We start from the raw sequence: 27,519 nt of genomic DNA, 5'->3' as shown, positions 1-27,519 counted from the left end.
ATGCATTCATGGTGATTTGTTTACAGATAGGTAGCCGTGTTGGTCTGCCATAGTCAAAATAAAAAAATTCCTTCCAGTAGCACCTTAAAGACCAACTAAGTTAGTTCTTGGTATGAGCTTTCGTGTGCAAGCACACTTCTTCAGATACACTGAAACAGAAGTTGCCAGATCCTTCTATATAGTGAGAAGGTGGGGAGGGGTATAACTCAGAAGGGTGGTGGGAATGGGTGATTGGCAGATAGCTGAGATGAGCCTGTTGACGACTCTTAATGACTGCAATAGGTCTTACAGGAAAAAGCAAGGGGTGAGAAGGTGAGAAATGGCTTAGTTATGTATAATGAGATAAGAATCCAATGTCTTTGTTCAGACCAGGTCTCTCCATGGTTTTAAGTTTGGTAATGAGTTGCAATTCAGCAGCTTCTCTTTCCAGTCTATTTGGTGATTTGTGTTCATGATGATATTAGGGTAGTTAAACACAATCCCCCTGTCAATACTATTTGTGCTTGTAAAAGTTTTGGAGTGGCCATACTGCTTCATTTCCTATCAGTGCTTGTGTGCCCCGTAACTTCCTGCTGAAATCCTGTATTTTTTTATACCACAAATGCTCCATTGTGTGTGTGTGTGTGCCCCATTTTGTTGTGCTGTAGTGCAAAAGTGCCCCTTCAAATGGCACTAATGAAATAACACCAGAGAAGCATCACAGAACAACTAATAAAGCGGAATGGAGATGGTCCAGTTTAAACCCACCACCAATGCACTATTTTTGCATCAGTGACAAGTAGCAGAATACACCTGCCAGCTCCCCACAGACAGGTCTGTTCTACCTGTCCTGGTTTCATACGTTTGATAGAATAATATCTACTTACTTGGCTTTCGTCTTTGATTTTGAGAAGTTGTTTTCTGCGTTATTTCTGGAAACCTTGCTTGGAAAATGTGTTTGCGGGTTCACTAAATCCTGATCTGATGTTTGATAAATAAGTGTACTGCTGGGGGAATTGCTGCTAAAAGACTTAGGAGGGAAGGAGCAGTAAAGGCATTTTATCACCCAGTCTGCTTTGCTATGAAAGTAGCTCAGGAAGAAGTTTCATAACAGGCAGGGGAACATGAATTTATTCTATTTAACCCCCGAGTCTAATAGCTACCATAACCCTTAGGCTGCAGTCCTGCAAAAATTCATAGAGATTCCCAGAAATATTATTATATTAAACACCCGGGTACTTTATTTTTCTTTGTTTATTCCATCTCCTCTTGATAGCAGCCTGGGCTCCCTTTCCAAAGCATAGGTCAGGCCTTTCATTCTCTTATTCTTTTCTCTCTCCCCATGTTCTTGTTGCCAGAGGCAAGCTCCCTTAATGACTATTCTAAAGCAGTGGCTCCTGTCTCCCTTCCATTCTTGTTCCTTGGCTGTCTGTTCTTCCAGACTGCCAGACTCCCTGTGCAACGTCCACAGTGTCAGTTTAATCACGGCACGCCAAAGCTGCAATAAACATCCTCAGAATTTTGCTGGGTTAGGGTAAAGCTCCAAATCAGGGGTGGTGGATCTCCAGCTTGCGTGGTTTATTAGGAATACCAGGCCTTCCCATTTTGCCTGTGAGGCCATTTCATGTATGACCTCAGGTGCAGGTTAGGTAAAAACCTGACTAGGCCAAAAGGGGGTTTGCAGGCACCACTGATCAGAAAGCATTGAACAGGATAATGCTTTTCTTGGGAATCTGAGGTGAGATGACCACGCAGTGAAAGTTGCCCCTAGTTCCAGTCACAACACACAGGGAGTTTAAGGTCCAAAATACCAGTTCACTGCTGCAGAATGTTAGGCTTCAGTAATACAGTTCCGGACGTTGAAATATATGGTACATATAGCTTGTAGGCTTTACAGATACAGATATAAATACAGGTACAGGTAGATATCTTCTGCCCACCTAGCAGTTCAAAAGCACGTCAAAGTGCAAGTAGATAATTAGGTACCGCTCCGGCGGGAAGGTAAACGACATTTCCATGCGCTGCTCTGGTTCGCCAGAAGCGGCTTTGTCATGCTGGCCACATGACCCGGAAGCTGTACGCCGGCCTGGCTCCCTCGGCCAATAAAGTGAGATGAGCGCCACAACCCCAGAGTCGGCCATGACTGGACCTAATGGTCAGGGGTCCCTTTACCTTTACCTTTTACAGGTAGATACAGATACAGATACTCAGAAAGTATTTCTGTTGCTCCAGCATTTCAAGACGTAACACAGACTTTGACTCACGGACAGACTGTCATACTGACATACCTTAATCACTTATATAGTTACTTATATATCAAGCTGACATACCTTAATCACTTATATACTCAGCATATAGTCAGCCATTATCACCTTAGCAATGGGCTTGGCTGACCTTGCACCTGCAGCTTATCTCATACATGGGGTGATTTGTGCCCATGAAAGCAATCAACCCCTTCCTTCATGTTCAGTTCCTCCAACAGCTCTGAGAGGGGCTTTGGCATGAATTTGTCCAGTTCTCAGCCATATAAGCTACTGGCTATCACCACATCTTGTGGCAGCATTCAGTAGAGGTGGAATCCGGTTGGCATTTCTTGTGCTTTTGTTCCAGGGGTTTGTATGATTTTTGCCAACTTGCCCTTCCCCCTGCAGTTACCCATGCCACCTTTCACCCTGCTGTGGAGGACCACCCCCCCAAGCTCCCAGAGCAGATTTTTTGGGTGTGGGTGTGTGGCAGGAGATACAATGAGACAGGGAAATGGTAAAAAAAAGTGCTTTCCCCATGGGATCAAAAGCCATTCCACAAGTGAGAGGGCCCCAGATACAACCCAGTCGGCTGCATGAAGAGTACTTTGCTTTGTCCATCTCCAATCTGTTATTTACCCCAATCAATTCCATTTGGTTGGCTTCCAAGTTCTAGTATTATGGCGGAAGGAGGAAGAAACCTACCCTTTCTGCACATGATGTGTAGGTTTATAAACCTTGATCATGTCTCAATCCCTTAATTATCTCCCTCCTCACCAATTTAAAAAAGAAGAAGCCCCAAAGGCTCTCTCTTGAGCTCATTGACTCTTCAAAACAAACAGGTAATGCAGTAAGCCTCTGAATGCTAGAGACTTTGCAAGTGGGTCGAGTGATGTTGTGCTCAGGTTCTGCTTTTGGGCTTCCCACCAGCATCTGGTTGGCCACTTTGAGAACAGGATGCTGGGCTAGATGGACCATTGGCATGATCCATCAGGTCCTTCTTAGGATCATAGGTCGTTATAAGAGTTTTGGATTTGGATTTGATATCCCGCTTTATCACTACCCGAAGGAGTCTCAAAGCGGCTAACAATCTCCTTTCCCTTCCTCCCCCACAACAAACACTCTGTGAGGTGAGTTAGGCTGAGAGACTTCAAAGAAGTGTGACTGGCCCAAGGTCACCCAGCAGCTGCATGTGGAGGAGCAGGGAATCGAACCCGGTTCACCAGATTACAAGTCCACCACTCTTAACCACTACACCACACTGGCTCTTATGGTTTATGTTTATTTATATGCTGCCTTTGTACCAAAAAAAGGCTGACAAAGGATGCAACACGCAAACTCAAGTCTAAAAGATACAAATAATAATAATAATAATAATAATAATAATAATAATAAGAAGAAGAAGAAGAAGAAGAATCCCTAGCCATTTCAAAAAAATCTTAAAAACCAACCACATTCACGCTCCTCTTAAGCAGAGCTGGAAGCAATCAATGGGGCTGGCTGCTGTACCCACTCGCCTTGGGAGGCATAGGCTAATGCTGAATCTATAAGTGAACCGAAGTTTTCTGGAGTGATTGAGCTGAAGGGCACGGAGGAATAAAAAACTTATAGCAAGGAGCACATTTGAGTTAAAATAAGGCAGCTGAGAAACACGCAGTCTGGCACTCTGCTTCCTATCTGGATTAATAGATGTTTAAAAAGAAAAAGCTGTGAAGAGGAAAGGAGTCTAGGAGGAGAGGGGAGTTCAGGAAGGAATATGTGCTCTATCACCCGGCAATTGCCTGCGCCTTTCATTTTCAAGGCAAGCTTGAAAGTTGTACACTGTGTGAGAATCATGGTGTGCGTGTGCCTGTGTTTAAGCATGCATGCATGCATTCTTAAATTTTAAAAGGAACATTGCAGTTAAATGACTTTGCGCAGAAATCTGAAAAGAGATTTAGCCACTGCAGTGCTAGGTGCTGTTTCAGTTCCAATTATGTCCCATCTTACGCCTTTCCCCAGCGAAAGCTCTAATGTATTCCTATTAAAAAAGGAAATGTCAAAATCCTCCTGCACTCCTTACCACAAAGAATACGGAGGACGTTTTTAGTGGAAAGTGAGAGGCTGGAAGTCAGAGTACCTTTAGCCCTAATGCAACTAGACGTGCTAGGCGTGAAAGTCGTTTTATAATCAGCTGTGTTTAATATGTAGAGAGCTGCCTTATCTTAAGTGGAAAAATACAATGACCTTTGAATATGTAAAGTAGCTATTTTTGAGAACAATCTTCCACGTTAAAGAAATACCTCCAGAAGAAACAACTGAGATAATTTTAAGGTACTTGGAAATGAATGTCGTTTGGGTGAAGCAGCAGCCATTCAGTACCTTCGGGTTGTGCTGAAAGCTTTGAATTAAAAGTAGCTTAGGTAAAGAGGTGAATACTGGCAATCAACAGAAGCATTTAGAACAGAGGGCTGTATCCAACATTAGTCATAGCTAACAAGTTCATTGATTTCATTGGCTCTGCTCTGAATATGACTTAAGGCTCATCCCCACTTCCTTTAGTGTCACACTTTCTAGACACAGGGATTTCTAGATCTGTGTCGTGAGCGCTTTCTTTCTTTCTTTCTTTCTTTCTCTCTCTCTCTCTCTCTCTCTCTCTCTCTCTCTCTCTCTCTCCCCGACTGCTTTTCCCGGGAAAATCCATCTACCCTGACAGACAGGCGCTCTCCAAGGATCCAGGCAAGGATCTTTGGCAGCCCTGCTATCTCAGATCATTTAACTTGTTGGCCTTCAAGTTAGAGATGGATGAATCAAACCATTATGTTCTGTCACTTTCACATGTGGTCACCCATAAGACCATTCCATCGCATTTCTCCATTAATCTGCAAATCTCCCCCCCCTCTCTTAAAGGTAAAGGTACCCCTGACCATTAGGTCCAGTCGTGACCAACTCTGGAGTTGCGGCGCTCATCTTGCTTTACTGGCCGAGGGAGCCAGTGTACAGCTTCCGGGTCATGTGGCCAGCATGACTAAGCCACTTCTGGCGAACCAGAGCAGCGCACGGAAACACCGTTTACCTTCCCACCAGAGCGGTACCTATTTATCTACTTGCACTTTGACGTGCTTTTGAACTTCTAGGTTGGCAGGAGCAGGGACCGAGCAACAGGAGCTCACTCTGTTGTGGGGATTCGAACCGCCGACCTTCTGATCGGCAAGTCCTAGGCTCTGTGGTTTAACCCACAGCACCACCCGCGTCCCTTTCCCCCTCTCTTAAGTCTACACAGAAAACTGCATCTAAAGATGATTTTTTATTTATTTAAAAAAACATCTCCCAAACTCCAGGTTTCTAAACCCATTTTGACACATATTTTTTTGAACTAAGCACCCTGTTTGGAACATTGGGAAGTGTGAAAGCTGGGGAACCACTAAGTTCTGGTCTCTACATTCGCCTGGGAGGTGAAGATCAGGTCAGTTCATATTTGCATAAACAAAGATTCATCATGTTTCCCTGCCTCAAGTGGGTTGCATCCTGACCTAATGTGGATCACAGCCACGAAACGCCCACAGTTTGTTCTTTGGTTTCATTTAAAGAGAAATACGAAGTGGTGGTTGTTGGAGGCCAAAGACAGAAGTCCTCCTGTACTTTTAAATATTTGGATAGAAGAGGGAATTTCAGCAGGCAAAGCTTTTCTCACCTCACTGCATGACAAGCGAGATCTACCAAAATTCTATCTGACATGTAGCTATTAAAGGTATGGGAGTCTTAGTCCCCCCTCCCCACCATACATTTGGTCCATTTGAGAAAGAAGCAGGGAGATGGACTTTCATAGTTGCAGATAGATAGATAGATAGATAGATAGATAGATAGATAGATAGATACGGTAGATAGATAGATACGGTAGACAGACAGACAGACAGACAGACAGATAGATAGAGATAGATTTGTCTCATGTTGCAGCCTGTAGTTAAAGGTGGGTCCCTGATCTGAAAAGGGCAATTTAACTTGCAATGAAACCTTGTGCATGCAAAAAATGTACTGCTCTGCTACTAAGCTATGGTTTGCAGAGTGGGTGGGGTCTTGAATGCCTTTTCTAACAATGGCAACCTTCGCAAGAAACTCAACAGAGAGAAAAAAGCCTGTCCCCTTGCTACCGCCTTTGGAGATACCATTGTGATAGTATGCCTCCCAGTTTGCTTTGTTCCGATTACGTGTGTTCACTGTAAAGAGAGAGAAAATCTGGGGTTGTGTACACAGTTGGAGCTTCCAGTAACAAAAAGGAAGCCACAATTCTCTACAGTTCCATCTGGTATGCAGGCTGAGACCCTACCTGCCCACAGACTGTCTTGCCAGAGTGGTGCATGCTCTAGTTATCTCCCGCTTGGACTACTGCAATGCGCTCTACGTGGGGCTACCTTTGAAGGTGACCCAGAAACTACAACTAATCCAGAATGCGGCAGCTAGACTGGTGGCTGGGAGTGGCTGCCGAGACCACATAACACCGGTCCTGAAAGACCTACATTGGCTCCCAGTACGTTTCTGAGCACAATTCAAAGTGTTGGTGCTGACCTTTAAAGCCCTAGACGGCCTCGGCCCAGTGTACCTGAAGGAGCGTCTCCACCCACATTGTTCAGCTCGGACACTGAGGTCCAGCGCTGATGGCCTTCTGGCGGTTCACCTCACTACAAAACGTGAAGCTACAGGGAACCAGGTAGAGGGCCTTCTCTGTAGTGGCACCCTCCCTGTTTAATGCCTTCCCATCAGATGTCAAGGAAATAAACAACTATTTGACTTTTAGAAGACATCTGAAGGCATGTTAGGGAAGTTTTTAATGTTTGATGTTTTATTGTCTTTTTAATATTCTGTTGGGAGCCTCCCAGAGTGGCTGGGGAAACCCAGCCAGATTGGGAGGGGGGTATAAATAATATATTATTATTATTATTATTATTATTATTATTATTATTATTATGGTGTCCATTTTGTCCCTTTACATCTCTGTGACAAAACTTCTAAATACACTGCAATCAAAACCAGAGTGACAACTTAGCACTTGGTTTAATAGGGGCTAATAAATACAGCGGTGGGACTCTGCCCCCTTGGTGCTCGCACTGCCATTAGGTTCTGATATCTGAAGATCCCTATTATCAACATCAGGACCCATCAACAGAATGGAATCTGAAAGCCTCTGCAGTGCCACAATCTCTTCCTGTTAGAGAGTCAGATTCTTTGTCTTGATCTGTTGTGATTTTGGGACTGATGGGTTCTTCCGTTCTAATGAGGGTTGTTGAACTGGATTGGTCTCTGACTCTTCATATGCAATTTCTCTACATTTCCCCCCCAAGCTAAGAACTAGGAGAATCTCACCTTCTGGCATTTCCCTTAAGATAGTGATGCCTTACTGAGAAGGCAGGGATGGAGCATTCCCTGGCTGATAAAGGCTATTTTCAGCTGGGCAAAGGGCCATTGAGGGGGCGACTGCTTCACCTTCTGCCAGTGTGACAACAATTGCAATTCTAGGTGATCTGATGAGTGATATTGGGTGATGGGGAGAAAGGGTGATTATCTCTTTCTCTTTCTCCATTAAGCTGCTCACAATTTTAGCATTAGTAGGATATAGTGTATCTATGAGACCCCAAATTAGCAATTGTTTAAACTATTTAATCACCCTAGGAACTTTTTCCTACGAACATTAGAGACAGAAATATAAGTACCCTATTAATTGCAGGCAGTTTCCATTCCAGTCTTTAAATGGTGGTGGTGGTGGGGTTTGAAACCCTCCATTATTAGCTTTACTTTTAAATCAAATTAAAAGTAATATAAACTGAATAAGAGCAGCAGAGGGATTATTTATTAAAGCGCCTTGTTCATTTTATGTATTAGCAGCTATTCCCTAAGGCTTGAATTACTTAGGGATGGAATAGTTTGTAGCCACTTGCAGCATAATGAAATAGAGCATTTAAATTCAGCGCAGAACTTCCTTCATTGCACACAGAGTCCTGAGTTTTGCTTTAGTGACCTTGGTTTTTAATTTTCTTTCTTTCGTTTTCTCTCTCTCCCCCACACCCCCAGTTGATGCTTATGCCTCTTGTCTTGCATCCGCTATATAGTTAAGAGGATATGCTGTACTTCTTCACTGAATTGTCAGATTTGCTCATTGTTTGGGGGAAAAGGAAAGCAAGTTAGATATGGTTCAGCTTCCTTATTTAAGTTTAAATGAACTTGCCAGAGCAGGCTTTTCTTCTTCTTTTTTTTAATCTGCTGGAAACACATGGGCCAGCCTTTCCTGACATTTCTCTTAAGGCACACACTGACTAATATTGTTTTGCTGGGCTTACACAGCTTCCAAGCACGCTTGCGGAAATGTTAGCACATCATAAACTTAGCAGAATTAAAGTTAATTATTTTGTGGTTCTGAAGCAATTGTTATCTTCTGGAAAACGGATTTATAGAAGTGCTATAGCAAGCAAAGAGAATTGGGAAGAATTGCATATGACAACCCCATATTTTTCAATGTATTTTTTTAAGGAAAGAGAACATGGAAAAGCTACACCAAGGTTATCTGTACCCCGAATGCAAACAATTTACCTAAAAATATGCATGCAAGATTTAAAAAAAAAAAACTTTTTATAGGTATGATCTTCTTATACTTCATAAATCGTTTAAACCAGTGTTTCCCAAATTTGGGTCTCCAGCTCTTTTTGGACTACAGTCCCCAGCATCCCTGACCACTGGTCTTGCTAGCTAGGGACAATGGGAGTTGTAGTCCAAAAACAGCTGGAGACCCAAGTTTGGGAAACACTGGTTTAAACCAATAACCCATTCCAGCTGTTTCTATGAGACTCAAAGGTCTTGCCCATCTTGACACTCTAGGACAGGGGTAGCCAACATGGTGCCTTCTAGATAATTGTTGGACTACAGCTCACATCATCCCTGACTATTGGCCATTTTAGCTGTGGTTGATGGGAGCTGGAGTCCAGCCACATCTGGAAGGCATTCTTTTGGATGCTGTGTTCTAGAACCTCTCAAAGCTTCATAGAAATTTGCCTTCCACAAGGTCAGACTATTATGTATTCTGAGCTCTCCAAGGTCTCCTATAACCTGCTACTTGAGCCTTTTATACTGGGAGCTAGGAGGGACTGAGTAAGGGGACGTAGGTGGCGCTGTGGTCTAAACCACTGAGCCTCTTGGTATTGCCGATCAGAAGGTCGGTGGTTCGAATCCCTGCGACAGGGTGAGCTCCCGTTGCTCGGTCCCAGCTCCTGCCAACCTAGCAGTTTGAAAGCACGCCAAAAAAGTGCAAGTAGATAAATAGGTACTGCTCCAACGGGAAGGTAAAATGCCGTTTCCGTGCGCTGCTCTGGTCTCAGCGTTCTGTTGCGCCAGAAGTGGTTTAGTCATGCTGGCCACATGACCTGGAAAAACTGTCTGCAAACAAACGCCGGCTCTCTTGGCCTGTAAAGCGAGATGAGCACCGCAACCCCAGAGTTGTCTGCGACTGGACTTAATTGTCAGGGTCCTTTACCTTTACCTTTAGGAGGGACTGAAACTACTTTTTATTCAGTGGAAAACCTGCTCCTTGATCTTAGGAACGATCATGCAAATATTAGTTTGTGGCATCTTAAGAAGTGTTTGGATGCATAGTGAACAAACAACTTTTCAAAAGATGTAGAACAATTTATTCCATAACTGTGAATGATATTTTCCCCAGTCTACCACCATGTAAAATAATTGTTATTTTCATGATTTGACATATGGCACCTTGTATCAGGCCTTCACTTCTCTGCTGTGCTAAGTCATCAATAAATCACCAGTTACATAGACTTGCTTCCTAAGTAGTAGGTGCCTGCTCCCCCCCCCCCCGCATTGTCCAATGCACGCATCTCTCGGAGGAATATTCTTGGCAGATATGATGGCTGGGGTATTGAATGTAAAATGAATGTCAATTTATGTTAAGCAGTCATGATAAATATATAGAACCTCCTGAGATGGCTCAGTTTGCAGTTGCTGCAGAAAAAAGCTGAATTGCGCATATTCTGCAAGCAAATGTGGTGAACTGCCAAGAGGATTTGCTGTCTTAACAGTCTGTGTATAAGCCTCCTATTTTAAGGATTGTATTAGTAGTTCGGTTTGCTCTTTTAGCAGCCCAGAATGATTACTGTAATGACTTTTGTTTGAGTGGCAAGCTATTTATTGGAAGGAAGGAAGGGGGATATGAGGCAAGGGTCCACAAATCCACTAGCTGTGCTTATCATGGTGAGAGTTAATCACTCTCCACTGGCAAGTCGTGGGAGGAGCCAACGCCTTCCTCTCATTCATGGAGCTAGAGAGAGGGAAGATTCTCATCCTTGCAGCTGTACAGTGGTACCTCGGGTTACATACGCTTCAGGTTACATACGCTTCAGGTTACAGACTCCGCTAATCCAGAAATAGTAGCTCGGGTTAAGAACTTTGCTTCAGGATGAGAACAGAAATCGCACGGCGGCAGCGGAAGGCTCCATTAGCTAAAGTGGTGCTTCAGCTTAAGAACAGTTTCAGGTTAAGAAGAGACCTCCGGGACGAATTAAGTACATAACCAGAGGTACCACTGTATTGTCCTCCCTATGTTTTCCAAGTGCCTTGGAAAGGCGGTGAGACCAGCCAAAACCTAGCCCTTTTCTTGAGCTCGGGAGCTGGAGACTGGTCATTCCAGAAGTTCTTTTGCTGTTTATCTGCAGGCATAGCACAACTGTGGGGATGATAAGCTCAGCAGAAGGGAGACAGACCTGTGGACTGTTTTCACAGGAGTGCATGTCTAGTTTCTCCAGGCAAATGCCCTCTCTGCCCCAGGTTTGAAAGAGGGATTTCAAAGCACTTTCTTTGCCAAGTTAGTGTGTCGTTGGGTGTAAGCCCCACAGGACTCGGTGAAATTTAATTCTGAGTAAACGTGCATTGGGTCAAGCTTCCTTAGAATTTCATTCAAAGGGGTTGTTCATCTTGTAGTGAGGTACCTTTCGCCACTGGAATTATAATGTTGGCTTTTTCAAAGTTCACCAGCTTCTTGCAAGGGTTTGGCTGCAGCTTCAGTTAGTCACTACTGTCCTATTCTTGCGAAGCAGCAACAAGTACCAATTTCTTGCTTGTTTCTAGAATAGCGGCTTCATTTATTTAGTCCCTGGGCTTGTTGTTCCAGCAATGAAAATGGTGCTGTGGAGCAGGGGGACAGCGCAGCAATTTGTTTTGGTGCCCTTAGCTGTAGGGCCGCAGCTTAAGAAAAGGAAGCGGAGCTGGCTTTGCCATTTCCAATTTCTGTGAGCTTCGTTCTACCAGAGTTCCCACGCCCCGTATTCCAGCGGATCCTGCATGACTCCTGCTATAACTACCGCTATAGCGTCGTTGTTGAAATCTCTGTTTAGTGCACAGTGTTCTCCAGCTTGTAATGCTCAAATTTATTACCGTTTGAGTTCCATTTCCCCGAAGTGTTTCTCCTGCTCAGAATGGTAAATGAGATTATTTTTACTTCAATAACATTGCAAAAACATGACCCTTATTTTCTGTTCCCTGTACAGAACCCCTGCCTGGTTATTTTTCATTTTGACCAATGCAGTCTTCTTCTCTCTGGTCTCCTAATGTCTCGCCACTCATGTCCATCTTGTGGTGTGCTGTCAAAATTATTCACCTGACTCATTGCTCTGACCATGTGGTACCCCCTCCTCAAATCCCTGCACTGCTTCCTGTCCACTGTTGGATCCTGCAGAAGCTTCTTGTCTTTAACTTCAAAACTTTCCTTGGCTTTCCTCACCCATCCATTAGTTCTTGGACCCTATATCCCGATATAGATGATACTACAGTGGAAGACAGGAGTGCCTGGCGTGCTCTGGTCCATGGGGTCACGAAGAGTCGGATACGACTAAACAACAACAACAACAAAGGCTAAATGATATTTAGGCAAGATAAACAAGAGTCAGACACGACTAAACAACAACAACAAAGATGATACTGTTCCACTATTAATTATTTTGAGCTTGCACGATCTGCATTCAGTCAACTACGTGCCCAAAGTCAACTTCCTTCCAAATGCATGCTCGGATGTTCCTCAGCGTTAACCCCTAATTTCCAGTGCAACTGTTTAGTACCACCAGTAACATTATGAAAAGGAAGAGAACTCATGGAAACCAGAGAAGCCTTTTCTGAATTATCACTGATAACGGAGTGATCACGTTTTCTGAATTAGCATTTTTCAGAAGTGACATGGGCTCTGCTTAGAAAACTTAACATTTAAGATATGGGCAAGACTGTTGGCTTTTTGCAGTATAGTAACGCTGCAGAGAGCTTGCTGGGGAGACCATGCATTAAAAAGGGACTCAAAAAGTACTTAAAGAAGGTTTTAATAAGAAAAACAAAAACTCCATTTACACTAAATATATTAACAAACAGACATGACCCAACCACCAACCCATCCCCCAGGGTAATGGGAGAGCTAGGTGCTGCTCCTTATATACTCTACCCAATTGCTGACATAGTTTAATCAGTACAACTCAGCAGCACCTGCTATGTTTCACAGCTGTAAAGCTGGGTCTCGTTAGTTTGCTCTGGCCCTTGCTCCGGCCCCTTAAAGACACACACATCGGGTGGAACAATGATGAACCTTTACATGTAAAGAAACCATTCAACAAAGACAGGGTGGTGTGGAAAGTGTAGGGTTCAGAGTACGTGGGCAGATAATGGGCACTAGAGGAGCAGGTAATGTGGGGCTCAGGTGATTTAGGTAAAGGTAAAGCGATGCCTGACCATTAGGTCCAGTCGCAGACGACTCGGGTTGCGGCGCTCATCTCGCTTTATTGGCTGAGGGAGCCGGCGTACAGCTTCTGGGTCATGTGGCCAGCATGACTAAGCCGTTTCTGGCGAACCAGAGCAGCACACAGAAACTCTGTTTACCTTCCCACTGGAGTGGTACCTATTTATCTACTTGCACTTTGACGTGCTTTCGAACTGCTAGGTTGGCAGGAGCTGGGACTGAGCAACGGGAGCTCACCCCGTCGCGGGGATTCGAACCACTGACCTTCTGATCGGTAAGCCCAAGAGGCTTTGTGGTTTAGACCACAGCTGTGCTGGTCCCGGGGGTAAGGTACCTTGGGTGTAGCAGAGTCCACACGAAGAGGGGCAAGGTCCGAGGTAGAGAGCCGGGCGGGGAACAGGTACGCTGGAACAGGAGGCTGTGCAGGGAACAGGAACACCGGATGGTCGGGAACAGGAGGCCGAGCAGGGAACAGGAGTACCGGATAGTCAGGAACAGGAAGCCGAGCAGGGAACAGGAGTACCGGATAGTCAGGAACAGGAGGCCGAGCAGGGATCAGGAACACAGGAAGGTCCGAAGCCAACAACGACGTTGCTCCCGCAACCTGGGGCCGGGCTGGCTGGGCTTTTATCCTCTTCTAAGGCCAGGGGCGGTCCCGGCCCCCAGGAGCCCCGCCTCCTCTGGCCTTAAGGCGAGCACTCCTCCTGGGGGCAACCAGTTCCCTTCGCCTCTCTGCCCTAAGCCTCTGCAGATCAGGAGAGGCCGAAGGGTTACTGGGCCCTGGAGGAGGCTCACCTGTGGCCACTGAGTCGTCAAGCCTCTCTGGGGCCAGAAGGGTTTCACCTGGGGCCAGCTCCTGATGCACTGCCACAGGTGCAGGTTCTTCAGCATCTAGGCCTTGCCCCAGTTCAGCCGGCCCTGGAGGCGGGGACTCTTGTGCAGGCTGGGATTCCTCTGTTTCATCCTCCGAATCGGAATCCCAGGCCATCACAACAGCGCCACCCACGTCAGGTGATTTAGAAATTGGCAAATGTAAGATAACTTTGGTTCAGGGGGAGTGGTGACTGGTTTGTTTTTTTGGGAGGGGGTTACGAAAAAGACTGAAACAGTCACCAGGAAAGGGTAAAAGGGTCCTTTTACCTTTGTTGTTGTTGTTTAGTCGTTTAGCCGTGTCTGACTCTTCGTGACCCCATGCACCAGAGAACGTCAGGCACTCCTGTTTTCCACTGCCTCCCGCAGTTTGGTCAAACTCATGCTGGTAGCTTTGAGAACACTATCCAACCACCTCGTCCTCTGTCGTCCCCTTCTCCTTGTGCCCTCAATCTTTCCCAACATCAGGGTCTTTTCCAGGGAGTCTTCTCTTCTCATGAGGAGGCCAAAGTATTGGAGCCTCAGCTTCAGGATCTGTCCTTCCAGTGAGCACTCAGGGCTGATTTCCTTAAGAATGGATAAGTTTGATCTTCTTGCAGTCCATGGAGCTGTCAAGAGTCTCCTCCAGCACCATAACTCAAAAGCATCAATTCTTCGGCAATTAGCCTTCTTTATGGTCCAGCTCTCACTTCCATATGTCACTACTGGGAAAACCATAGCTTTAACTATACGGACCTTTGTTGACTAGGTGATTTCTCTGCTTTTTAAGATGCTGTCTAGGTTTGTCATTGCTTTTCTCCCAAGAAGCAGGCGTCTTTTAATTTTGTGGCTGCTGTCACCATCTGCAGTGAATGGAGCCCAAGAAAGTAAAATCTCTCACTGCCTCCATTTCTTCCCCTTCTATTTGCCAGGAGGTGATGGGCCCAGTGGCCATGATCTTCGTTTTTTTAATGTTGAGCTTCAGACCATATTTTGCGCTCTCCTCTTTCACCCTCATTCACCTTTTACCTTACCTGTTACCAAATCAATTGGTTCATGCAGACAAATGGTGCTTTACCGAATGGCCTTTTGTGTGACAATTTGCACCAACGCTAACCTGTACCAGTGGACAAGATTTTGAAGTAGCAGCACTAAGCTTTAAAGAAGGCTCAGTTATAAATTCTGTTACGCACCAATGCATCCAATTTAGGTCAGGTTGGGAACTTTCCAACCTGGTGTCAAAGCTCAAACTTTGCTAGCCTAGACTTGCTGTTTAGTCATGCTATACAAGACAAGGCTGCTCATCCCTCCCCTTCCAGTATCCATGGCGATTGCCTTCTGGGCTCATTTCAAATTTGTGATGATAACACCTGGCATCCCTAAGAGATGGTCTCTATCCATATACAGTCTTTAAGATTGGCTAGGGATGTTTCCCCTTGATTTCCAACCAAGTCAGAACCTGTGTGACTTTCAGAAGGAGTACAAGGCTGAAAATGAATAATTAGGACAATAAGCACATTGTTAAGCTAAGGTTACCCTTCCAATTAAGTACAAAAATTGCAATTGTTTTCATAGGTGTGGGTGGGTGTTGTTGTTTTTTTGTTTGTTATTATGTTATGCATTTTTTTGTTTTTATATTTTAAACCACCCTGTGATCCTTTGATGAAGGGGTGGTATAGAAATACAATAATGGTAATGATAATGATGACGACGACAATAATAATAATAATAATAATAATAATAATAAGAAGAAGAAGAAGAAGAAGAAGTGTGCTTGGAGCACTTGGAGTTCTTTGGCTGCAATATCCTTTTTTCAAAAACACTCCCACCGCAAAATGATTCTGGACAAAGCCATACCTGCAGAGTAGATTTATTGTGTTTGGAATTACCTTGGTATTTCTTCTGAAAGCAATCCATTGCGCTTTGTTAAAAGGTAAACACAGCTTTCAGTTTGAGGAAGGCCAAACTTAACCAATACTTATATGTACCAGCTGAAACCTAATCTATATTAGAAATCTCTATATAAGATTTCAGTCATTTCTCTGTAATGTTGCCCACTGCCTAGATGTCTGAAACGGGTTGCAGGGGGGTGGGAATCACTGAAGCTGAATGTTCTGTGCTTCAGCCGAGACAAACAAATGTTATATATATGTGTGTGTGTGTATGGTGCCACTGATGCATTATGATGTGGTAATGATTTTTAGTGGCAGAAAGACTGCTGGCTCTGTACATTTGAAGTTGATTTGTGCTTTCAATTTAAGTTTGCTGAGAGATTTTTCTCTTTGTTGAGTTTCAGGTTAGGTTAAGACTGATGAATTATTAGATACTTTAGTTTCCCCGAACAGATGGCCAACAGCAAGCATTTTAAGTTTAATAGTTATATTAATTAAAGCTTCACTCCGAACACTGCGGTTGTCACATGAATCAGGAAGTATGGTTTGTCCTGTACTGGAGATCCTTATGAAATCCTTGTTTGTTTGGTATTTAGACTTAAAGATGTGGAGCCTTTTTGCTCGTGAAGTTTTATATGAATGAATTCCTTCCCTTTAAAGAGCAATACAGCTCCATTTTGGGATTTGGAAAACAGCTTTATTCTGCTGAATTAAATTGGGCTTCCGAACAAGTGTGGTTCAGAGTTGTTTAATCGGTAAGCCACTTAGAGACCTGGGTGATCCTTGAACACTTGGAGGTTGGGGATGGGGTCAGTGGGTGCAGCACCAACCACCCATTCCTTAGTCCGTTTACACCCAAATAAAATTTGAAGATTTTACTTCTTGATGCGTCAGCTTAAAAAGCAAGAGAAAAGAAAAGGAAAAAACCTAGGATTTCCCCTTGTCTCCTTCTGTTATTATGTATTAGATGTCAGGAGCTCATCCTACTCTCGAGTAGGACCCTGGCAGAGACACATGCCCGACTGGCATGTTCCCTCCCTCCTGGTTGATCGTTTGGGAGCTTCAAAAGATTTCTTCTGCCCGATCATCACAGTGACCTATGCCAACAGACATCGGCACACTTAGGGATCCGCAGAGTTTGCACATCATGCGCAACAGACCTCAGCAACTCAGCATTTTGGCTAATATACTTTATTTACATATAAGCACACACACGGAGCACTGCAACATGACTCCCTCTCTCTCTAGCATCCGACAGCAAAGAGAGAAAACAAAGGACAATAGTCCCACTTCACGGAACACAGCAACACAAACATCCTGTCTCCATCACTTCCCACTCTGTGGAGTCAAAACATAAACCGTCATGTGAAAGACAACAATCCCATGACTGCAATCATGGAGCAGGAATTCTAACATTAAACCCCTGATATGCATACTTTATTGCTTGATGTAGTTCCCACATTTTCTTTTCAATCCAACACTGGCGATCTTGAAGTCTTGCAAAACAAAAGTGTTGGGAATTGCGAAAAGCTTAAATTAAGCAAGCCTAGAGCCTACAAATCTTGTTGGTGTAAAACCAAAGGTGGGGGAGCTGCTGTACTTTGGGATGGATGCACCCCTCCCCCTCCACATCCCACCCTTCCTCTGCTGCAGCTCGTCTTGGGAGGAAAAGCATTCTGTTTGAAGTAACCGAAGGCTTTTCTCAAGCCTGAAGGCAGCCTGGGATGTGTTGGGCAGAGGGGAGAATTACATTTGGAGAGGGAAGGGTTAACCTAATAGCTGTTGTGGGGGGTCAGACTGTCTGTGTTTATTTGGATCATGTCCCTCCGTAGGTCTGCATAGACAGACAGACAGACAGACAGACAAACAGACAAACAAACAAACAAACAAACAAACACATAAACAGATTAGAGATCGATAGCCAGACAGATAGATAGGTGGGAAGCTTTACCAAGAGATCAAGGTAAAAGTCAGATCCAGTAGAATTAACTTGAGCCTTGAAAAGCTGAAAGAGGACGTGGGAAAGAGTGTCACGCTTCTAGCTTTCTCCTTCAGCTTCATGTACTTTTCATGACTAAGGGGGCAGGGAGTGGAGAGAGCTTGAAGTCTTTGTGGGCACCAGGGGAAGACCTCAGGGGCACCATTGCACTCACGGGCACCGCCTTGGTGACCCCTGGACTATATTTAGGGTTGACTTATCCATTAAGCCCAAATCGGTTCGGCTGAGCAAAAAAACTAAGCAGAAAATAAACATCACAAGATTGTATTGTGAGCACTTCATTAAAAACGACAACTACTCTTTTTTCTGTATGCTTGCTTCCGCGGCAGCATCTCACTCGCTCCAGTGCTGGGAAAATAGGGAGATGCTTGTAACACCCCAATCCTCACAGCAAGGGAAAGCACCTGAGCTTGTTCTCTACCTTGCTACTGCACATTCCAGAAGCTTTCTCTCCTTGCGCCCCCACTGCCCACTTGCACTTGTTTATCTTGCCTAAATATCATTTAGCCTTTGTTGTTGTTTAGTTGTTTAGTCGTATCCGACTCTTCGTGACCCCCTGGACCAGAGCACGCCAGGCACTCCTGTCTTCCACTGCCTCCCGCAGTTTGGTCAAACTCATGCTGGTAGCTTCGAGAACACTGGCCAACCATCTCATCCTCTGTCGTCCCCTTCTCCTTGTGCCCTCCATCTTTCCCAACATCTGGGTCTTTTCCAAGGAGTCTTCTCTTCTCATGAGGTGGCCAAAGTATTGGAGTCTCAGCTTCAGGATCTGTCCTTCCAGTGAGCACTCAGGACTGATTTCCTTCAGAATGGATAGGTTGGATCTTCTTGCAGTCCATGGGACTCTCATGAGTCTCCTCCAGCACCATAATTCAAAAGCATCAATTCTTCAGCAATCAGCCTTCTTTATGGTCCAGCTCTCACTTCCATATCATTTAGCCTATCCTATAACAATTTAGGGGACGCGGGTGGCGCTGTGGGTAAAAGCCTCAGTGCCTAGGACTTGCTGATCGAAAGGTTGGCGGTTCGAATCCCCGCGGCGGGGTGCGCTCCCGTTGCTCGGTCCCAGCGCCTGCCAACCTAGCAGTTCGAAAGCACGTCAAAGTGCAAGTAGATAAATAGGGACCGCTTACTGGCGGGAAGGTAAACAGTGTTTCCGTGTGCTGTGCTGGCTCGCCAGATGCAGCTTTGTCACGCTGGCCACGTGACCCGGAAGTGTCTCCGGACAGCGCTGGCCCCCGGCCTCTTAAGTGAGACGGGCGCACAACCCTAGAGTCGGACATGACTGGCCCATACGGGCAGGGGTACCTTTACCTTTATAACAATTTAGAGTATAAGAGAATGTTTGTTGTTTGGGATTACATATATTGCCGTACAGTATGTGTACAGTAGTTTGCAGGGCATGAAATGGAAGGTTGCACGGTGCCCTAGTTTTTCCAAGTTGGCACTCTTCGAGCCTTTTGGTTTTTTCGCCTACCTCGTAGCAAACGTCACAACTTTTGGTGTTGGCGGTTAGGCATTGGCAGGGGTCAATTGTTATGCAAATGAAGGGGGGAAGGAAAAGCCATCACCTTCCCCAAAAGAAAAGGGTAGTCCGGTAGAGGACTCCGGGGGGCGTTGCCTTGTCCGAAACCTTGGGAGGTAAGAGCCTCCGGCACGCCCCAGAGCGGTGACACCCGCTGGGATCCTAGTTGGCGTACTTCAACAGGACTCCCACGGCTTGTGGACAACCCTTCCCGGTCCCCATGCCGGGTAGTCGTTAGGAGCCAATGCCTAAGGCCAATACCTTTCAATTCTGTAATCAATAAAGTTGTGGCCTTTTCATGCCCATTAACCTTAAATACCGTGTCTAGTGTCTTTATTTCACATGGGGGAGGGGACTTGCCACGCAATTTAGAGTATAAGAGAATGTTTGTTGTTTGGGATTAAATATATTGCCGTACAGTATGTTTACAGTAGTTTGTAGGGCATGAAATGGAAGGTTGCACGGTGCCCTAGTGTTTGTGTGCAAGCATGCGGATGATTTTACATAGATCGCCAACGTGGTGCCCACAGGTGCACATGAACTCTCAGAGTTGCTCCCCCCCTTTCCTCCACTGAAGGAGGCCATCTTTAGCCAATAGACTTTCCCCCAAGCCTACTTGTGATGTAGGAGACTGTTTTGGGCAAGCTACATTTGGGGATGGGAAAGTTGTGGTGTTCACAACAGTTTCTCAGCTTTTCAAATATGCTCACAGGTCCCAAGGGGTTAGCAACATGAATCTGAGATTTCTAATCCCTGCAGTATAAATAAGGTTTCTTTCCTAAATTTCACTTGTTCGGAAGTTTTTGCTTCAAAGTTCTAGTTACAAAAGTCATACATTCCCATCTCAAGAATGAGCACCTTCAATATTTCCTTTAAACTGCTCTGTTGGAGTTTCTTTATTCGCTAACATTTTAGTATATTCAGTTTTGATCATAGAAATATCCCACTAACTTTTTTTGTCTCTGGGCCATTGAATTATCCCACTATAATATCCTGTATGTGCTTTGCTTTTAACTGATTTGACCCATTTAATGTTCTTCACTGCATGGATAAAATGGAGGTTTTTCCTTTTTCTTTTTTAAACTCTCTTAGCCTTTCGCAGCACGCTGTGGGGGAAACAACAGTGCCATTTTGCATTATTGTTGCCTAAAAAAAAAAGAACTATTGAAAAATTAAACAACTGTTTGCAATTGCAAATGTTAACTGTTTCTTTTCCTGTAAAAATGATCATTCAGTTGGCAGCTTGAAATGCATATATTTTAAGCTGTTAACTTTATCCAATCTCGGTTTTCAGAGAATAAAAAGGCATAGAATCATAGAATCATAGAGTTGGAATAGACCGCAAGGGCCATCGAGTCCAACCCCCTGCCAAGCAGGAAACACCATCAGAGCACTCCTGACATATGGTTGTCAAGCCTCTGCTTAAAGACCTCCAAAGTAGGAGACTCCACCACACTCCTTGGCAGCAAATTCCACTGTCAAACAGCTCTTACTGTCAGGAAGTTCTTCCTAATGTTTAGGTGGAATCTTCTTTCTTGTAGTTGGATCCATTGCTCCGTGTCCGCTTCTCTGGAGCAGCAGAAAACAACCTTTCTCCCTCCTCTATATGACATCCTTTTATATATTTGAACATGGCTATCATATCACCCCTTAACCTCCTCTTCTCCAGGCTAAACATGCCCAGCTCCCTTAGCCGTTCCTCATAAGGCATCGTTTCCAGGCCTTTGACCATTTTGGTTGCCCTCCTCTGGACACGTTCCAGTTTGTCAGTGTCCTTCTTGAATTGTGGTGCCCAGAACTGGACACAGTACTCCAGGTGAGGTCTGACCAGAGCAGAATACAGTGGCACTATTACTTCCCTTGATCTAGATGCTATACTCCTATTGATGCAGCCCAGAATTGCATTGGCTTTTTTAGCTGCCGCGTCACACTGTTGGCTCATGTCAAGTTTGTGGTCAACCAAGACTCCTAGATCCTTTTGACATGTACTGCTCTCAAGCCAGGTGCCACCCATCTTGTATTTGTGCCTCTCATTTTTTTTGCCCAAGTTCAATACTTTACATTTCTCCCTGTTAAAGTTCATCTTGTTTGTTTTGGCCCAGTTCTCTAATCTGTCAAGGTCGTTTTGAAGTGTGATCCTGTCCTCTGGGGTGTTAGCCACCCCTCCCAGTTTGGTGTCATCTGCAAATTTGATCAGGATGCCCTTGAGTCCATCATCCAAGTCGTTGATAAAGATGTTGAATAAGACCGGGCCCAAGACAGAACCCTGTGGCACCCCACTAGTCACTCTTCTCCAGGATGAAGAGGAACCAAGCCAAGTTGTTTTTAAAACTAGCAGAAAACTAGTCTTGATTATTTTTTTTTATGCAACTTTGGAATTCTAGGACATATTATATGATATGACAAGGTTTGTTCTATGGTTTGTCGGGGAGAGCTAAAACACAACCACTGGTCTGAACTACACACATGGCTTAGCTCAGTGCAGCAATAAAGTGACAGAGAGGCCTCGATCTCTCCAGGAGCTCAAACATTTGCTCGTTGCCACTGTGCCATGGGCTGGGCTAAGTGTTACTTGTGAACAAGGACATTGTGTAGATGAAAACAGTGCATGTATGCAAGTATTGCAGAAGAGCAGGCACTTCCAACTCAGAAGAGAATGTAAAAGAAATGGCAGTGATCTACCCATTGTCATTGGAGGAAGGAGGAGCGTGCATTTTTTTTTTGGGGGGGGTGCCAAGAGTTGTTGATCTTTTTTTTTTAGGGGGGAGTACCCTGAGTTTTTGGGAGTGGAAATCCTTAAGTTGATGAGCTTTTTTGGGGGCGGGGTCCCTTAGGTTGTTGAGCTTTTATGGAGCGGGGATGACAATAAAACAATCTCCTGAAAGTACAGCGCTGACATTGACACACAGCGCTAAAGCCAACATTGCTTCCGCTTGCCACCTTGACCTGCGCTCAATGCTACTGTGCAGCCAGTGGAAGAAACTAGGGGGCGGCGACATTACTTGCCGACGAACGACCGCGATCGACCAAGATCACCCGGCGATCTACAGTACCTGTCGATTGCGGTCGACTGGTTGGACATGTCTGCAGTAGAGTATACAGTGGTACCTCGGGTTACATACGCTTCAGGTTACATACACTTCAGGTTACAGACTCTGCTAACCCAGAAATAGTACCTCGGGTTAAGAACTTTGCTTCAGGATGAGAACAGAAATCTTGCTCCGGCGGCACAGCAGCAGCAGGAGGCCCCATTAGCTAAAGTGGTGCTTCAGGTTAAGAACAGTTTCAGGTTAAGAACGGAGCTCCGAAACGAATTAAGTACTTAACCCGAGGTACCACTGTATAATGAATCCTATCCTGTCCTCGGCTTTTTGTCTCCTTCCTTATCATGTATATTTTTCAGACCTGCAGCCACACAAAAGTCTACAGACGTGCCCTCACGCTTCTCCTTCCAGGTGAGCAAGATGCATTTCCAGGGTTTCCAGCCAGGAAAAAGGGCACAATGCAGAGCCCAGTGACCTAGGAAGTGAGGGCCAGAGAGTGGGAGTTGGATGGCCATGTTTGAGGTTCCCTACCCTTTGCCTGCCATGAGCTGGCTATCACAAAAGTTTTTGCTAAGGCACTGCACTTAAAACCTGTCCCCAGGTGGTAGATTTCACTGAGATTTGTTGCATGTGCCTCACTCAGCAGCCACAGATAATTTTCTGTTGCCGACAGTTATTAAAGCGCTCGCATCCTGCATTCCAGTTCTGCAAGGTGGCTACCACTATTATTAAAACTACAAATCTAGAAACAATAAAAAATTCAAAACGGCAACTAACATGATTTGATCAGCGGCGTCAAAAAACCCCATCAGGAATTAAAGGGGAAAAAAGACTTTAAAATGCTTTCCTTGTGATCAGACGCATTTGTTGGTTTACAGCTGATATGTGGAAGGAATTGAGATTTCTTTGAATTGGCTCACAAAAAGTCAGGCATGACGGATGGCTGAGCCAGACCAGAGTCTGGTGATGCAGTTCCTCCTGAAATTCCACCAGAGTGCCGGGGCCTCTCTCTGATTGGCTACAAAGTCAGCTCGTCACAGAAGGGGGAGGAGCAGCACCTTGGGAGGGAGAATAAAAGGAGCAGTTTCTGAGGGAGAGAGTTAGAGAGGGCTAAGGTTCAGGTTATGAGATAGGGCTTGATTTAAGAGGAGAGCTGGGGCTGGATTTGAGAAGATGGATATGGCTTGTTTTGAGATGGGAGTTAAGGAGTGAGGTAGAGAGTAGGAGAGGCTCTGACTGAGGGAGAACTGGTTCTGAGTTCAGTTAAACATCCACACTGAGGAGAATATTCATAGCGAGAGGACAGAGACTCGCAGCTTAGATAGGGAGACCGGGTTGAGGGTCTGGGAAACGTAGACAGACAGGAGCGTCCCCTGGGTCTGTTATGCAATTTTGGAATACCTCAGGAGTGAGATTGTTAAGTGAGTGGGTAACTGGGGAAAAGTGCCCCTCGCTCATGAACCAGGGTAATAAATCTGTGAAGGAAGCTGTTCTGCAATAAAAATATTTAACGGAACCACTTGTCCTAGCTAAGTTACAGAAACTGATTTAAGCATCTTACCAACTGATTAATAGCAACTGGAGTTTAAGAAGAGCTGTGCCTATACTTGTGTATTTAAGCCTGTGACATCTTTTTTGCCCACTTCTAGTAATAAGATAACTTCTCTTTGTTGAAAACACTTTTCTTATTTGTTTGATCAACTCCTGCCTGGGACTCTAAATCATTCAATTTCCCCTCACACAACCACCCCCCCTAGACATCCCGTGGTAAATTTGCAAAACTTCCTGTTAATTGGTGGACAATGAGGATTGTGCACTGTATTTAATAGGGGGCAGTTAGCGGGGCAAATCTGCCGCATTATTAATTGGCGATAAGTGGTTGGATCCGCTACATCAGGCACCCTTTGGTTTTAAATAGAATATGAGCTTGCAGGTGTTGGAAATACAAATGGGCAGCAGCAGGGCTGGGGGGGGGGGGAGGAGGGACAAGTGATGGCAATCTCTGATTTATCTCAACAGACTAGAAGACATTTATTAATTGCCTTTATATCCTGCCTTTCCTCCAAGGAGCTCAAGGTAGTGTACGTGGTTCTCTCACATTTTATCCTTACTGCAGCCTTCTGCGGTAGGCTGTGCGGAGCCCAGTGAGCTTCATGTCTGAATAAGATTTTGAACCCAGGTCTTCCCATTCCTGTTGCTGATGCCATAACTACTGCACCAGTTTCTTATCAAGATACAGTCTTGCATGTGTTTCAGCCTGTGCCAGTCATTATCCGACTCCTGTTTAGCACAGGAACCTCTGGTGTGGTTTCTTGGCAAGTGTGAATCTTGTTTAGACTCTGACCCTGAGCACCGCGCTGGCCTCTTGGCATCCCCTTGCCGATCAGCAGATTACCCTTCTGTGTATCTTTTGCTGCATACCCTTTATCATTATAATTGGCTTCTGAAGGGTCTGTTTCATCTAATCTCTTTGACAATCACAAACGCCATTGATTACCTTTAAGTCTGAAGAAAAAGTGAACTTGCCTTTTATTGCTCAGTTGCCTCTGAGGCCAACACAGGGCAAGCTCTTTTAAGAGTATGAAGTAAATATACTGGTGTCAGACCAATTTCGGTAAACGAGACTTCTGCAACCTGGGGCCCTCCAGATGCCCCAGCCAGCCTGGCCAACATTCAGGGGTGATGGGAGTTGTAGTCTAACAATATCTGGAGGGCACCAGGTTGTGGGTGGGCAGTGTAAAGCCTTGTCTCTTGGGGCCCAGAGAAAAACAGTGCTGTGAAAGCCAGCCAGCTCAACCAGCATCTGTTCTGCATGCAGAAGGTTCAGTCCTCTGCATCTCCAGGTAGAGCCAGAAACCCTGGGGAGCCACTGCCAGTCAGTGCAGACAGTACTGAGCTAGTTGTACCAGTGGCCTGACTCTGTATAAGGTAACTGTTGGGAAACTCTGTACGTGCAGCTAGTCACACAGAGTCAGTTAAGGTTTGGCAGACAGTCAGAACGTCATGTCTGCCTGGTGATAACAGAGACATGGAGACAGCTCCCTGATTGGTCAACCTCTCTCAAGGGAGTGATAATTAATGGCCTACTAACTGGAATGTGTTGGTTCGTAGTTCAGAGTTCAGTAGTTCAGTTGTTCTGTGTCAGTGTAGGAGTTGTAAGTTGTGTATGAGAGAGCTAGCTAAAGATCTGTGTTCTGTTCCTGTAAATAGTCCACTGTATATAATAAACACCTAAATACAAGTTCCTGGTTCCTGCTTCGTCTATCCTGTCTGCAGCCAAGTTGCCAATTGCTTCCGTGGATTCTGCGTGTACTCTGCTAGGTCTGGCTAAGGTCCTGCAACTAGTTGGAAAGTTGCGAAACACCAAATAGGTTTTGCCAATTGTAACTTCTTATGCTCCTATGAAATTATATCTTCCTCCCGTGTCAGTGGCACCGGCTCACTGGCTTCGAAAAAGAGAGGAAGGCAGCTGAGTGAAGAGGAAAGGTTTGGTGTGCAGAGAGCAGGCAGATGGTGCACAAGCAGGATTGGGCCTTCTGACAGGTAGTGGAGCCCATCCCTTGGCAGAGGAGAAGCGATTAGGTCTTGAGGAGGGAGAAAATGAGCATGGTCTCAACAAATCTTATGTGCTCTGTAGAGAATATCTCATGCAGTCTTGGTATCTCATTAGAAAAAACACCTGCTTACAAGTTGGGATACTGGGTGTAAAATACTGAATTTTGTGACTTTCTTATATGGTCAGTCTTTAATGGGATATTTGTTTGTCTACTTTGAAAGAACAGAGAAAAGTGTGCAGCACAGCCTCTCCCCTCTCTTACATACACTTACACACACACACACACACACACACACACACAAACACACTTCTTGCGAAAATTGCCTTTTTATAGTTAATCGTTTAAGTACACCAAATATCTTCTAAGTAATTTACAGCCTGTCTTTTCAACTTTACTCAACCATCAGCTCTCTCAAAAACTCCCCTTTTCCAGATTCCAGCTGGGTATGATTTACTCTTTATTAGTCTAGTAAAATGTGACAGGATCATCAAGTCTTTCTGAAGAGTTATTTCCAACAGCATTTTTTAACACTTCTCTGCAAATAGGGCAAAATAAACTATATTGACAGCGTGACTTGCCTTGAATCTATTCTCAAAGACTTTGCAATACCTGATTGCTCAATATAGCATCTTTTTGAAGGTACAGAAATAGAGCAAAGGCCCATCAGTTGCCATGTCAAAGAATGATTTTTGTGTCCTAAGAAAGAATTAAGTTGCACCATGGGGAGCCCAAATTGAAGTTGTGTTGATTCATTGAGACAGCATGCAGTCAGGGTCTGGTTCATGCAGTTTCCTGCTCAGCACATACCCTCTTAGCATTCCCCAGAGATGTTCATGTGTGATAAAAAATAAGGCATGATTCAGACATTCAGAGATTTGATGGGGACTAACTTCTATGGTTATCTGCCCACCCCCCAAGCTACTGGATCACAGAAAATTACTCTTGGCCAATACACTTTGGTGTTTGGATTATATGATATGTTTGTCCATGACAGCCTCTCCCAACCCTATGTTGACTGTTGTGTATGTGCCACAGAAGTTCAGTCAAGCGCTTAAGTTCACCACAGGAAACAACTGTGTAGCAGAGATAGCTTTTACTTAGCATACACACACACTATAGATGCACACTACAGTTGCTGCAAGAAGTCTTCACTCTCTGAGCCCAGAGAGGGTTCCAGCTTATAAAATTCTTGCTGGGACAAAGTCTACACAGCAAGCGCAAAACCCAGTTGCTAACAAAGTCCTGCAACTGCTAGAATTCTCTCAATCCAGAAGTCTTGCAGGTTGTCCAACTTTTCTCAGATAAGCTCTTCACAAAGTCTTCCACACTTTCACAAGATTGTTCCAACAATCTCCGCATCTCCAAAAGATTCTCCTGTACTTCCCAACAATGGATGCTGTAACTTCAGCCTTGTCTACCCAATGCTACATGATAGTTTGCCCAGCAGCTCAGATAAGACAGTCACAAGACACCTGTAGCTATACTTTTCTTAACACCCCATTCCTTTCAGATGTTTTAGACTACAACTCCCACCATCCCAGCCAGCAAGCTGATGTAGACTGGTTCTCCCCAATTCAGGAATTCGAACACTAATTTATTAGGTATGCTAACTCTGATAGTAAGTTTAAGTTGACCTGAAAAACCAATTGTACTATGCAGCTTGAAAGCTAAATAGCAAAAA

The 27,519-nt window shown here is 44.8% G+C and overlaps 1 protein-coding gene across 5 annotated transcripts in view; it reads left to right on the top strand.

The window, feature by feature from the left end:
• Positions 1 to 27,519, top strand: part of WDR25 (WD repeat domain 25) — a 99,151-nt gene that overhangs the window by 23,825 nt on the left and 47,807 nt on the right. Inside the window, exon 1 of one of the 5 annotated variants that reach the window (XM_083518987.1) lies at positions 23,384 to 23,702. The exons of 3 other annotated variants lie outside the window; for them this stretch is intronic. The gene's annotated coding sequence lies outside the window, so the exon portion shown is untranslated. Of the gene's footprint in view, positions 1 to 23,383; positions 23,703 to 27,348; positions 27,440 to 27,519 lie in introns of those variants that run through there. One more of the 5 variants, XM_083518988.1, reaches the window with a different exon arrangement.

The sequence above is a fragment of the Podarcis liolepis genome, assembly GCF_965112155.1.
Source record: "Podarcis liolepis genome assembly, chromosome: 1".
Lineage (NCBI taxonomy): Eukaryota > Metazoa > Chordata > Lepidosauria > Squamata > Lacertidae > Podarcis > Podarcis liolepis.
This window is presented reverse-complemented; position numbering and strand designations above follow the sequence as displayed.